This window comes from Pelobates fuscus, chromosome 8, assembly GCF_036172605.1.
Source record: "Pelobates fuscus isolate aPelFus1 chromosome 8, aPelFus1.pri, whole genome shotgun sequence".
In the NCBI taxonomy this organism is placed as follows: Eukaryota; Metazoa; Chordata; class Amphibia; order Anura; family Pelobatidae; genus Pelobates; species Pelobates fuscus.
Window position 1 is genome coordinate 171107565 of NC_086324.1, and position 16620 is coordinate 171124184.

Genomic DNA, 16620 nt, shown 5'->3' on the forward strand with positions numbered 1-16620 from the left:
CAAAAACTGCAGATGGTTTGTTTGCAGCTTTTGCAAGCCCTCCCCTTCTAACCCTTCCTATGCAGCTCAATGGCAGGTGCTGCCTCTTGCCTTTAGCTAGGAAGTAACAGGGCCTGTAATCTGATTGACAACCAGCAGTGCTAAACATACACATTAGGCCAAACAGCACAGGTATAGTTCTGCACGGTTTTACCTGTAAGGCTAGATCTCAGGGTTTAGAAAAAGGGAGCGCTATATCTTCTAGTGGTTTACATTGCGCCAGAATAACTTGCTGCATGCAAGGAAGATGAACGCAGCAAAATATTCTGCTACTTCACAATAGTTCATAGACCGAAATTTGTGTCCAGTACCTGCCGAGACAAAGTCTGAAGACATTAAGTACACAAATTAAGTTTGCAACACAGTAACATAATCAATGTCATCAAACCCACAATCAAGCAGACAAACAGATCACACAAGGAAGTGATGGGCTGGGGAGATATAAAGTCAGAAATATATACGTTTTACACAAGGATGTACATCCTGTACGAAATAAGTGCATAGGGCAGATTTCTGTTAATGATTGCTATGCATGCCAGTAAAACAGATTAAATCACATAAGAAGGGAAGTCAGGCTGGTAGGGGTCTGTTCACTAAAATCCAAACGACAAAATTTAGAGTAAATATCGCAGCTGTGAGTGTAGCAGAGTTTGGTAACTTTAACAGTTCATCTATATTACGGACCCCAAGAGCGCTGGTATTGAGCTATTTAATATTAGTTCCAAAAATTGTGAGTGGGAATTTTTCCCTTTTTTCTCTTCATAGCTTCTAAGATAACAACTAGGTGTAATAGCAGCTCTAATTTATAATTATTGGAAAATCCTAGTATCATTTTGGTAATTTTAGCGCTGGTACACCCTCTTTTTCCTCTTCTAATTCATCTATATTCGCCTGGTGTCATTCGGTTTTCAAATGGCGTTTTTAGAGTTTAGTGAATAAGGTAGACTCCGGCTTCCAAAATGAAGATGGTTTAACGGGACTCTCCAGTGCCAGGAAAACAAACCATTTCCTGGCACTGCAGGTCCCCTCTCCCTCCCACCCCCCATCCCAGGTTGCTGAAGGGGTTAAAACCCCTTCAGTGACTTACCTGTATCCAGCACCGATGTCCATCGGCGCTGGGTCAGGCTACGCTCCTCCCCCGCAGACGTCAGCTGGCGGAGGAGACCTATTGCGCATGCGCGGCTGGGGAGACCTAATGCCGTGCACGCGCATTAGACCTCCCCATAGGAAATCATTGAATAATGATTTCAATGCTTTTTCTATGAGGATTTCGGGGACGCTGGAGGTCCTCACATAGCCTGAGGACGTCCAGCGTCGTTATAACACACTTTCGTATTCTACGAACACGGAAGTGTCCTCTAGTGGCTGTCTAGTAGACAGCCACTAGATGAGGACTTAACCCTACAAGGTAAATAATTACACTTGCAGGGTTAAGGGTAGTGGGAGTTGGCACACAGACCACTCCAGTGGGCAGAAGTGGTCTGGGTGTCTCGAGTGTCCCTTTAAGGAGAAGTGTTTGAGCTTTTTCTTGCATTCAGGGAATTTAGTAAAAGTAAGAGGTGCCAGAGGGAGTTCTCTGTTCTGACTGACTTTCCCTGCTTGTCTACAGTTAAAGTACAGCTGTACCTCGTGAGTACACTGCAGGGTTTTGAGAAGTAACCGTCCACCACTAGGCCCAACGCAGTACACCAGCAATGGGTTTTGGTTTTTTGAAAATACAAGAAGAAAACACATACCTACATTTCATGCCGTTAACACAACCGAATCAAAGGGATTGGCTGCAATGTCTAGCCACTCCACGTTTTCTTATTTCATTTGGGGGCACACGTGTGAAGAAGAGCTACAAGTAAAAGGAGTACAAGGGAAAGATTATATATTTTGAATTAAAGTAACTCACTGAAATGTAGAGAAAGACAGCTTTAATACAACCAGGGTTATTCACTAAACTATGAATCGAAAGGCTTCCTCCAAGCACCAGCACCACTTCAAAGACTTGAAGTGGTCATGGTGCCTGGAGTCTGTATTTGCAGCATTTTGTTATGAAACTTAATTGGGACGTCTTTAACCTGCCCGAAAAAAAGTGAGTTCTGATCAATGTGAATTCTCTGCATATTTGGCATATGATGTCCAGAGAACTGCTCAAGCAATCTACAAGCAAAGCAAAGGGTTACTTCTAATAATAATAATAATAATAATAATAATAAAGAAACGTTATCTCATAGTGTGTGTAATACTGGCAGAAAGCAACCCCAAAGGTAATAGAGAAAGGGATAATAATGAGTTTGCAAACTCCCACACTGCCACCCCATGGCTAATTAAATGACCAAGGGACCCAATTTAATGTCAGTGTATAATTTACTTATAACTCTTCATATCTTTCTCCCCCAGCACAAAAAAAGCAGCTGTGCATCAATAAGGATAAATGTAAAAATACAGGCAGGTCAGGGTACAAACCATACACACACAAAGTCGATCAGAGCACAGGTAACAGTTGATGATACGAGTAACACAATCAGTCAGGATACAGATAATATAGTTTGTATATGAGTGATACGAGTAATACAAGGTCAATCAGGGTACATGGAACGCAATAAGTGTAAAGGTAACAGTCAGGGTACTGGTAATGCGGTAATAGTAAAGGTAACAGTCAGGGTGCTGGTAATGCTGTAATAGTAAAATAGTCACGTTACAGTTAATGTGGAAATAGTAAAGGTAACAGTCACGGTGGGGGTAATACAGTAACAGTCAGGGTACTGGTAATGCGGTAATAGTAAAGGTAACAGTCACGGTGGGGGTAATACAGTAACAGTAAAGGTAACAGTCACGGTGGGGGTAATACGGTAACAGTAAAGGTAACAGTCACGGTGGGGGTAATACGGTAACAGTCAGGGTGCGGGTAACAGTCACAGTGCGGGTAATACGGTAACAGTCAGGGTGCGGGTAATGCGGTAACAGTAATACCTTCAGTATTACCCAGTCAGTGTATAATAATATGTAATCCATACAAATATACATGAATATAACTCAGTACAGAGGGGCAGTAAATACAATATACTAGTTATATAGAATGTAATACAGTCAGTGTATATAATATAACTCAGTACAGAGGGGCAGTAAATACAATATACTAGTTATATAGAATGTAATACAGTCAGTGTATATAATATAACTCAGTACAGAGGGGCAGTAAATACAATATACTAGTTATATAGAATGTAATACAGTCAGTGTATATAATATAACTCAGTACAGAGGGGGCAGTATATACAATATACTAGTTATATAGAATGTAATACAGTCAGTGTATATAATATAACTCAGTACAGAGGGGCAGTAAATACAATATACTAGTTATATAGAATGTAATACAGTCAGTGTATATAATATAACTCAGTACAGAGGGGCAGTAAATACAATATACTAGTTATATAGAATGTAATACAGTCAGTATATATAATATAACTCAGTACAGAGGGGCAGTAAATACAATATACTAGTTATATAGAATGTAATACAGTCAGTGTATATAATATAACTCAGTACAGAGGGGGCAGTAAATACAATATACTAGTTATATAGAATGTAATACAGTCAGTATATATAATATAACTCAGTACAGAGGGGCAGTAAATACAATATACTAGTTATATAGAATGTAATACAGTCAGTATATATAATATAACTCAGTACAGAGGGGCAGTAAATACAATATACTAGTTATATAGAATGTAATACAGTCAGTGTATATAATATAACTCAGTACAGAGGGGCAGTAAATACAATATACTAGTTATATAGAATGTAATACAGTCAGTGTATATAATATAACTCAGTACAGAGGGGCAGTAAATACAATATACTAGTTATATAGAATGTAATACAGTCAGTGTATATAATATAACTCAGTACAGAGGGGCAGTAAATACAATATACTAGTTATATAGAATGTAATACAGTCAGTGTATATAATATAACTCAGTACAGAGGGGCAGTAAATACAATATACTAGTTATATAGAATGTAATACAGTCAGTATATATAATATAACTCAGTACAGAGGGGCAGTAAATACAATATACTAGTTATATAGAATGTAATACAGTCAGTGTATATAATATAACTCAGTACAGAGGGGCAGTAAATACAATATACTAGTTATATAGAATGTAATACAGTCAGTGTATAGAATATAACTCAGTACAGAGGAGGCAGTAAATACAATATACTAGTTATATAGAATGTAATACAGTCAGTGTATATAATATAACTCAGTACAGAGGGGCAGTAAATACAATATACTAGTTATATAGAATGTAATACAGTCAGTGTATATAATATAACTCAGTACAGAGGGGGCAGTAAATACAATATACTAGTTATATAGAATGTAATACAGTCAGTGTATATAATATAACTCAGTACAGAGGGGGCAGTAAATACAATATACTAGTTATATAGAATGTAATACAGTCAGTGTATATAATATAACTCAGTACAGAGGGGGCAGTATATACAATATACTGGTTATATAGAATGTAATACAGTCAGTGTATATAATATAACTCAGTACAGAGGGGGCAGTAAATACAATATACTGGTTATATAGAATGTAATACAGTCAGTGTATATAATATAACTCAGTACAGAGGGGCAGTAAATACAATATACTAGTTATATAGAATGTAATACAGTCAGTGTATATAATATAACTCAGTACAGAGGGGCAGTAAATACAATATACTAGTTATATAGAATGTAATACAGTCAGTGTATATAATATAACTCAGTACAGAGGGGGCAGTAAATACAATATACTAGTTATATAGAATGTAATACAGTCAGTATATATAATATAACTCAGTACAGAGGGGGCAGTATATACAATATACTAGTTATATAGAATGTAATACAGTCAGTGTATATAATATAACTCAGTACAGAGGGGCAGTAAATACAATATACTAGTTATATAGAATGTAATACAGTCAGTGTATATAATATAACTCAGTACAGAGGGGCAGTAAATACAATATACTAGTTATATAGAATGTAATACAGTCAGTGTATATAATATAACTCAGTACAGAGGGGGCAGTAAATACAATATACTAGTTATATAGAATGTAATACAGTCAGTGTATATAATATAACTCAGTACAGAGGGGGCAGTAAATACAATATACTGGTTATATAGAATGTAATACAGTCAGTATATATAATATAACTCAGTACAGAGGGGGCAGTAAATACAATATACTAGTTATATAGAATGTAATACAGTCAGTGTATATAATATAACTCAGTACAGAGGGGCAGTAAATACAATATACTAGTTATATAGAATGTAATACAGTCAGTGTATATAATATAACTCAGTACAGAGGGGCAGTAAATACAATATACTAGTTATATAGAATGTAATACAGTCAGTGTATATAATATAACTCAGTACAGAGGGGGCAGTAAATACAATATACTAGTTATATAGAATGTAATACAGTCAGTGTATATAATATAACTCAGTACAGAGGGGCAGTAAATACAATATACTAGTTATATAGAATGTAATACAGTCAGTATATATAATATAACTCAGTACAGAGGGGCAGTAAATACAATATACTAGTTATATAGAATGTAATACAGTCAGTGTATATAATATAACTCAGTACAGAGGAGGCAGTATATACAATATACTAGTTATATAGAATGTAATACAGTCAGTATATATAATATAACTCAGTACAGAGGGGGCAGTAAATACTAGGGATCGACCGATTATCGGTTTTACCGATATAATCGGCCGATATTCGGTAATTTCGGCAATATCGGTATCGGCCAATATAGATACCGATATTGCCGATAATACCTCCCAGGACCGCCAGGCTCATTACAAGCCCGGCGGTCCTGGAGGGGCGGGCAGCAAGCGTTTACTCACCTCCCAGCAGCTCCTCCAGCTCCCCAGTGTAAATCTCGCGAGAGCTGGCCGCGGGTCTCGCGAGATTTACACTGGTGAGCTGGAGGAGCTGCACGGAGGTGAGTAAACGCTTGCTGCCCACCCCACTTCCCTCCCCTCCCCTCCCCCAGCTAAGCCAATGCCACTGGACCACCAGGGATTAACATATCCCCCCTCCCTGGCAAGGCAACAAGCAGGGAGGGGGGACAACAACAAATAAATGATAATAATTCAATATATAAAAATAAATAAATCATTTAATATAAAAATTAAAAAAAAATGTTTTAATAAAAAATGCCCCCTCACACACACACTATTATTATACACATACACTACACAAACACACTGTGTTTATAATTCAGTGTGTTTGTGTAGTGTGTGTGTGTGTGTATATATAATGCAGTGTGTGTGTATTAGGGATCGACCGATATTGATTTTTTAGAGCCGATACCGATACCGATATCCTGTGAACTTTCAGGCCGATAGCCGATATAATTTGCCGATATTCTGTACATTTACCATTTTGGAAAATAAAAAACTATTTCTAAAGGTAAATGCACAAAATATACATGCCACGTGTAGTGGATGCAGTGTGTTTAGACAGGGGAGCTGTGTATGTGTGTGTAGTGGATGCAGTGTGTGTGTAGTGGATGCAGTGTGTGTGTAGTGGATGCAGTGTGTGTGTAGTGGATGCAGTGTGTGTGTAGTGGATGCAGTGTGTGTGTAGTGGATGCAGTGTGTGTGTAGTGGATGCAGTGTGTGTGTAGTGGATGCAGTGTGTGTGTGTAGTGGATGCAGTGTGTATAATGCAGTGTGTGTTTGTATAATGCAGTGTGTGTTTGTATAATGCAGTGTGTGTTTGTATAGTGTGTGTGTGTTTGTATAGTGTGTGTGTGTTTGTATAGTGTGTGTGTGTTTGTATAGTGTGTGTGTGTATATAATGCAGTGTGTGTGTATATAATGCAGTGTGTGTGTGTATATAATGGTGTGTGTGTATATAATGGTGTGTGTGTATATAATGCAGTGTGTGTATATAATGCAGTGTGTGTATATAATGCAGTGTGTGTATATAATGCAGTGTGTGTATATAATGCAGTGTGTGTATATAATGCAGTGTGTGTGTATATAATGCAGTGTGTGTGTTTGTATAGTGTGTGTGTATATAATGCAGTGTGTGTGTATATAATGCAGTGTGTGTGTGTATATAATGCAGTGTGTGTGTGTATATAATGCAGTGTGTGTGTTTGTATAGTGTGTGTGTGTATATAATGCAGTGTGTTTGTGTAGTGTGCATTATATATACACACACACTGCATTATATATACACACACACACACACTACACAAACACACTGAATTATAAACACAGTGTGTTTGTGTAGTGTATGTGTATAATAATAGTGTGTGTGTGAGGGGGCATTTTTTATTAAAACATTTTTTTTTAATTTTTATATTAAATGATTTATTTATTTTTTATATATTGAATTATTATCATTTATTTGTTGTTGTCCCCCCTCCCTGCTTGTTGCCTTGCCAGGGAGGGGGGATATGTTAATCCCTGGTGGTCCAGTGGCATTGGCTTAGCTGGGGGAGGGGAGGGGAGGGAAGTGGGGTGGGCAGCAAGCGTTTACTCACCTCCGTGCAGCTCCTCCAGCTCACCAGTGTAAATCTCGCGAGACCCGCGGCCAGCTCTCGCGAGATTTACACTGGGGAGCTGGAGGAGCTGCTGGGAGGTGAGTAAACGCTTGCTGCCCGCCCCTCCAGGACCGCCGGGCTTGTAATGAGCCTGGCGGTCCTGGGAGGTATTATCGGCAATATCGGTATCTATATTGGCCGATACCGATATTGCCGAAATTACCGAATATCGGCCGATTATATCGGTAAAACCGATAATCGGTCGATCCCTAGTGTGTATATATAATGCACACTACACAAACACACTGCATTATATACACACACACACTATACAAACACACACACTGCATTATATACACACACACACTGCATTATATACACACACACACTGCATTATATACACACACACTGCATTATATACACACACACTATACAAACACACACACTGCATTATATACACACACACTGCATTATATACACACACTGCATTATATACACACACTGCATTATATACACACACTGCATTATATACACACACTGCATTATATACACACACTGCATTATATACACACACACCATTATATACACACACACCATTATATACACACACACACTGCATTATATACACACACACTGCATTATATACACACACACACTATACAAACACACACACACTATACAAACACACACACACTATACAAACACACACACACTATACAAACACACACTGCATTATACAAACACACACTGCATTATACAAACACACACTGCATTATACACACTGCATCCACTACACACACACACTGCATCCACTACACACACACTGCATCCACTACACACACACTGCATCCACTACACACACACTGCATCCACTACACACACACTGCATCCACTACACACACACTGCATCCACTACACACACACTGCATCCACTACACACACACTGCATCCACTACACACACATACACAGCTCCCCTGTCTAAACACACTGCATCCACTACACGTGGCATGTATATTTTGTGCATTTACCTTTAGAAATAGTTTTTTATTTTCCAAAATGGTAAATGTACAGAATATCGGCAAATTATATCGGCTATCGGCCTGAAAGTTCACAGGATATCGGTATCGGTATCGGCTCTAAAAAATCAATATCGGTCGATCCCTAGTAAATACAATATACTAGTTATATAGAATGTAATACAGTCAGTGTATATAATATAACTCAGTACAGAGGGGGCATTAAATACAATATACTAGTTATATAGAATGTAATACAGTCAGTGTATATAATATAACTCAGTACAGAGGGGGCAGTAAATACAATATACTAGTTATATAGAATGTAATACAGTCAGTGTATATAATATAACTCAGTACAGAGGGGCAGTAAATACAATATACTAGTTATATAGAATGTAATACAGTCAGTGTATATAATATAACTCAGTACAGAGGGGGCAGTAAATACAATATACTAGTTATATAGAATGTAATACAGTCAGTATATATAATATAACTCAGTACAGAGGGGCAGTAAATACAATATACTAGTTATATAGAATGTAATACAGTCAGTGTATATAATATAACTCAGTACAGAGGGGCAGTAAATACAATATACTAGTTATATAGAATGTAATACAGTCAGTGTATATAATATAACTCAGTACAGAGGAGGCAGTATATACAATATACTAGTTATATAGAATGTAATACAGTCAGTGTATATAATATAACTCAGTACAGAGGGGCAGTAAATACAATATACTAGTTATATAGAATGTAATACAGTCAGTGTATATAATATAACTCAGTACAGAGGGGGCAGTATATACAATATACTAGTTATATAGAATGTAATACAGTCAGTGTATATAATATAACTCAGTACAGAGGGGCAGTAAATACAATATACTAGTTATATAGAATGTAATACAGTCAGTGTATATAATATAACTCAGTACAGAGGGGGCAGTATATACAATATACTAGTTATATAGAATGTAATACAGTCAGTGTATATAATATAACTCAGTACAGAGGGGCAGTAAATACAATATACTAGTTATATAGAATGTAATACAGTCAGTATATATAATATAACTCAGTACAGAGGGGGCAGTAAATACAATATACTAGTTATATAGAATGTAATACAGTCAGTGTATATAATATAACTCAGTACAGAGGAGGCAGTATATACAATATACTAGTTATATAGAATGTAATACAGTCAGTGTATATAATATAACTCAGTACAGAGGAGGCAGTATATACAATATACTAGTTATATAGAATGTAATACAGTCAGTATATATAATATAACTCAGTACAGAGGGGGCAGTAAATACAATATACTAGTTATATAGAATGTAATACAGTCAGTATATATAATATAACTCAGTACAGAGGGGCAGTAAATACAATATACTAGTTATATAGAATGTAATACAGTCAGTGTATATAATATAACTCAGTACAGAGGGGCAGTAAATACAATATACTAGTTATATAGAATGTAATACAGTCAGTGTATATAATATAACTCAGTACAGAGGGGCAGTAAATACAATATACTAGTTATATAGAATGTAATACAGTCAGTGTATATAATATAACTCAGTACAGAGGGGCAGTAAATACAATATACTAGTTATATAGAATGTAATACAGTCAGTGTATATAATATAATTCAGTACAGAGGGGGCAGTAAATACAATATACTAGTTATATAGAATGTAATACAGTCAGTGTATATAATATAACTCAGTACAGAGGAGGCAGTATATACAATATACTAGTTATATAGAATGTAATACAGTCAGTGTATATAATATAACTCAGTACAGAGGAGGCAGTATATACAATATACTAGTTATATAGAATGTAATACAGTCAGTATATATAATATAACTCAGTACAGAGGGGGCAGTAAATACAATATACTAGTTATATAGAATGTAATACAGTCAGTGTATATAATATAACTCAGTACAGAGGGGCAGTAAATACAATATACTAGTTATATAGAATGTAATACAGTCAGTGTATATAATATAACTCAGTACAGAGGGGCAGTAAATACAATATACTAGTTATATAGAATGTAATACAGTCAGTGTATATAATATAACTCAGTACAGAGGGGCAGTAAATACAATATACTAGTTATATAGAATGTAATACAGTCAGTGTATATAATATAACTCAGTACAGAGGGGCAGTAAATACAATATACTAGTTATATAGAATGTAATACAGTCAGTGTATATAATATAACTCAGTACAGAGGGGGCAGTATATACAATATACTGGTTATATAGAATGTAATACAGTCAGTGTATATAATATAACTCAGTACAGAGGGGGCAGTAAATACAATATACTAGTTATATAGAATGTAATACAGTCAGTGTATATAATATAACTCAGTACAGAGGGGGCAGTAAATACAATATACTAGTTATATAGAATCTAATACAGTCAGTATATATAATATAACTCAGTACAGAGGGGGCAGTAAATACAATATACTAGTTATATAGAATGTAATACAGTCAGTGTATATAATATAACTCAGTACAGAGGGGCAGTAAATACAATATACTAGTTATATAGAATGTAATACAGTCAGTGTATATAATATAACTCAGTACAGAGGGGGCAGTATATACAATATACTGGTTATATAGAATGTAATACAGTCAGTGTATATAATATAACTCAGTACAGAGGGGGCAGTAAATACAATATACTAGTTATATAGAATGTAATACAGTCAGTGTATATAATATAACTCAGTACAGAGGGGCAGTAAATACAATATACTAGTTATATAGAATGTAATACAGTCAGTGTATATAATATAACTCAGTACAGAGGGGCAGTAAATACAATATACTAGTTATATAGAATGTAATACAGTCAGTGTATATAATATAACTCAGTACAGAGGAGGCAGTAAATACAATATACTAGTTATATAGAATGTAATACAGTCAGTGTATATAATATAACTCAGTACAGAGGGGGCAGTAAATACAATATACTAGTTATATAGAATGTAATACAGTCAGTGTATATAATATAACTCAGTACAGAGGGGCAGTAAATACAATATACTAGTTATATAGAATGTAATACAGTCAGTGTATATAATATAACTCAGTACAGAGGGGGCAGTAAATACAATATACTAGTTATATAGAATGTAATACAGTCAGTATATATAATATAACTCAGTACAGAGGGGCAGTAAATACAATATACTAGTTATATAGAATGTAATACAGTCAGTGTATATAATATAACTCAGTACAGAGGGGCAGTAAATACAATATACTAGTTATATAGAATGTAATACAGTCAGTGTATATAATATAACTCAGTACAGAGGAGGCAGTATATACAATATACTAGTTATATAGAATGTAATACAGTCAGTGTATATAATATAACTCAGTACAGAGGGGCAGTAAATACAATATACTAGTTATATAGAATGTAATACAGTCAGTGTATATAATATAACTCAGTACAGAGGGGGCAGTATATACAATATACTAGTTATATAGAATGTAATACAGTCAGTGTATATAATATAACTCAGTACAGAGGGGCAGTAAATACAATATACTAGTTATATAGAATGTAATACAGTCAGTGTATATAATATAACTCAGTACAGAGGGGGCAGTATATACAATATACTAGTTATATAGAATGTAATACAGTCAGTGTATATAATATAACTCAGTACAGAGGGGCAGTAAATACAATATACTAGTTATATAGAATGTAATACAGTCAGTATATATAATATAACTCAGTACAGAGGGGGCAGTAAATACAATATACTAGTTATATAGAATGTAATACAGTCAGTGTATATAATATAACTCAGTACAGAGGAGGCAGTATATACAATATACTAGTTATATAGAATGTAATACAGTCAGTGTATATAATATAACTCAGTACAGAGGAGGCAGTATATACAATATACTAGTTATATAGAATGTAATACAGTCAGTATATATAATATAACTCAGTACAGAGGGGGCAGTAAATACAATATACTAGTTATATAGAATGTAATACAGTCAGTATATATAATATAACTCAGTACAGAGGGGCAGTAAATACAATATACTAGTTATATAGAATGTAATACAGTCAGTGTATATAATATAACTCAGTACAGAGGGGCAGTAAATACAATATACTAGTTATATAGAATGTAATACAGTCAGTGTATATAATATAACTCAGTACAGAGGGGCAGTAAATACAATATACTAGTTATATAGAATGTAATACAGTCAGTGTATATAATATAACTCAGTACAGAGGGGCAGTAAATACAATATACTAGTTATATAGAATGTAATACAGTCAGTGTATATAATATAATTCAGTACAGAGGGGGCAGTAAATACAATATACTAGTTATATAGAATGTAATACAGTCAGTGTATATAATATAACTCAGTACAGAGGAGGCAGTATATACAATATACTAGTTATATAGAATGTAATACAGTCAGTGTATATAATATAACTCAGTACAGAGGAGGCAGTATATACAATATACTAGTTATATAGAATGTAATACAGTCAGTATATATAATATAACTCAGTACAGAGGGGGCAGTAAATACAATATACTAGTTATATAGAATGTAATACAGTCAGTGTATATAATATAACTCAGTACAGAGGGGCAGTAAATACAATATACTAGTTATATAGAATGTAATACAGTCAGTGTATATAATATAACTCAGTACAGAGGGGCAGTAAATACAATATACTAGTTATATAGAATGTAATACAGTCAGTGTATATAATATAACTCAGTACAGAGGGGCAGTAAATACAATATACTAGTTATATAGAATGTAATACAGTCAGTGTATATAATATAACTCAGTACAGAGGGGCAGTAAATACAATATACTAGTTATATAGAATGTAATACAGTCAGTGTATATAATATAACTCAGTACAGAGGGGGCAGTATATACAATATACTGGTTATATAGAATGTAATACAGTCAGTGTATATAATATAACTCAGTACAGAGGGGGCAGTAAATACAATATACTAGTTATATAGAATGTAATACAGTCAGTGTATATAATATAACTCAGTACAGAGGGGGCAGTAAATACAATATACTAGTTATATAGAATCTAATACAGTCAGTATATATAATATAACTCAGTACAGAGGGGGCAGTAAATACAATATACTAGTTATATAGAATGTAATACAGTCAGTGTATATAATATAACTCAGTACAGAGGGGCAGTAAATACAATATACTAGTTATATAGAATGTAATACAGTCAGTGTATATAATATAACTCAGTACAGAGGGGGCAGTATATACAATATACTGGTTATATAGAATGTAATACAGTCAGTGTATATAATATAACTCAGTACAGAGGGGGCAGTAAATACAATATACTAGTTATATAGAATGTAATACAGTCAGTGTATATAATATAACTCAGTACAGAGGGGCAGTAAATACAATATACTAGTTATATAGAATGTAATACAGTCAGTGTATATAATATAACTCAGTACAGAGGGGCAGTAAATACAATATACTAGTTATATAGAATGTAATACAGTCAGTGTATATAATATAACTCAGTACAGAGGAGGCAGTAAATACAATATACTAGTTATATAGAATGTAATACAGTCAGTGTATATAATATAACTCAGTACAGAGGGGGCAGTAAATACAATATACTAGTTATATAGAATGTAATACAGTCAGTGTATATAATATAACTCAGTACAGAGGGGCAGTAAATACAATATACTAGTTATATAGAATGTAATACAGTCAGTGTATATAATATAACTCAGTACAGAGGGGCAGTAAATACAATATACTAGTTATATAGAATGTAATACAGTCAGTGTATATAATATAACTCAGTACAGAGGGGGCAGTAAATACAATATACTAGTTATATAGAATGTAATACAGTCAGTGTATATAATATAACTCAGTACAGAGGGGCAGTAAATACAATATACTAGTTATATAGAATGTAATACAGTCAGTGTATATAATATAACTCAGTACAGAGGGGCAGTAAATACAATTTACTAGTTATATAGAATGTAATACAGTCAGTGTATATAATATTCTGGTTATATAATATGGTATATTATGGTATGGGAGGCTGTGGCTGTTATTACAGGGGTGGCCGCGCGGTGCATTGTGGGAGATGTAGTTCATAATGAGCTAGTGAGTCCCTGCCCGCTATACAGAGCGCGCACTATACAGGGAGTGCTGGCCATTACCGGGTTAATCACGCGCTTTTAATCTGCGTCATCAATCCGGGCCTTGCCCCGTGCCGCTCCCGGGTATCCCGAACGCGGGAACTACGTCACTTACCGCGCGACGCCAGGCCTTATCCACGCACCGCGGGAAACGCGAACTTCCCGCCCACCCACCGATCATGTGACTACTGCTGGTTATGTCATCTTAACCATCTGCCACGTGCTGGTCTCAGGCAGCCATTTTTAATGAGGGCACCAGTCGGTGTGAGCCAGAGCTAACTAAGGGCATGGTGGGGGCAGTGGGTGCCTGGCTGCAGCCATTGGGGAGTCTCCTCCACACAAGCTAGCAGCCTAACATGTACTCACCTGCCCAGACACTGGCCCAAATAAACCTGTCAATCATCCTTCCAAGGTCAATGAAATGAGAGCCATGGAACTGGGTAATAAACCTCAAGGTGTTGGAATTCATTCTGGCCTTGCTGGTAATCCCCACAGGAGCAATGATATGCTATGATCTCACTAATAACAGGGCATTAACCTAGCCCAAAACTTCCAACAGTCTCAGATTTGGTGGGCAGACTTGTCACTTCTTCAGGCCAGTTCGCAATAAGCTCAGTGCAAAGTAAATCAGACTGGCCCCCAAACCGGGAATAGGGGTACCCTGAGTGTGACTGGCCCCCAAACCGGGAACACAGGGTACTCTGAGTGGGACTGGCCCCCAAACCGGGAACGTGGGGTACTCTGAGTGGGACTGGCCCCCAAACCGGGAATAGGGGTACTCTGAGTGGGACTGGCCCCCTAACAAGGAATAGGGGTACCCTGAGTGGGACTGGCCCTCAAACCGGGAACATGTGGTACTCTAAATGGGACTGGCCCCCAAACCGGGAACACTGGGTACTCTGAGTGGGACTGGCCTCCAAACCGGGAATAGGGGTACTCTGAGAGGGACTGGCCCCCAAACCGGGAACACTGTGTACTCTGAGTGTGACTGGCCCCCAAACCGGGAACATGGGGTACTCTGAGTGCAACTGGCACCCAAACCGGGAACGTGGGGTACTCTGAGTGCAACAGGCACCCAAACTGGGAACTTGGGGTTCTCTGAGTGGGACTGGCCCCCAAACCGGGAACATGGTGTACTCTGAGTGTGACTGGCCCCCAAACCGGGAACATGGGGTACTCTGAGTGTAACTGGCACCCAAACCGGGAACGTGGGGTACTCTGAGTGCAACTGGCACCCATACCGGGAACTTGGGGTGCTCTGAGTGGGACTGGCCCCCAAACCGGGAACACGGTGTACTCTGAGTGGGACTGGCCCTCAAACCGGGAACACGGTGTACTCTGAGTGCAACTGGCCCCCAAACCGGGAACACGGGGTACTCTGAGTGGGACTGGCCCCCAAAAAGGGAACACGGGGTACTCTAAATGGGACTGGCCCCCAAACCGGGAACGTGGGGTACTCTGAGTGCAACTGGCACCCATACCGGGAACTTAGGGTGCTCTGAGTGGGACTGGCCCCCAAACCAGGAACATGGTGTACTCTGAGTGGGACTGGCCCTCAAACCTGGAACGTGGGGTACTCTGAGTGCAACTGGCCCCCAAACCGGGAACACGGGGTACTCTGAGTGGGACTGGCCCCCAAAAAGGGAACACGGGTTACTCTAAATGGGACTGGCCCCCAA

The 16620-nt window shown here is 36.7% G+C and overlaps 1 protein-coding gene across 3 annotated transcripts in view; it reads right to left on the reverse strand.

The window, feature by feature from the left end:
• The window catches only part of KAT8 (lysine acetyltransferase 8), a 21923-nt gene extending 6800 nt beyond the window's left edge, over nt 1–15123 (reverse strand). The window contains exons 1-2 of one of the 3 annotated variants that reach the window (XM_063430793.1): nt 15057–15123; nt 1776–1879 (exon numbers count right to left, since the gene is read on the reverse strand). The gene's annotated coding sequence lies outside the window, so the exon portion shown is untranslated. Of the gene's footprint in view, nt 1–1775; nt 1880–14962 lie in introns of all 3 variants that reach the window. The other 2 variants (XM_063430792.1, XM_063430794.1) reach the window with 2 other exon arrangements.
• Nucleotides 15124–16620: the final 1497 nt, after the last annotated feature.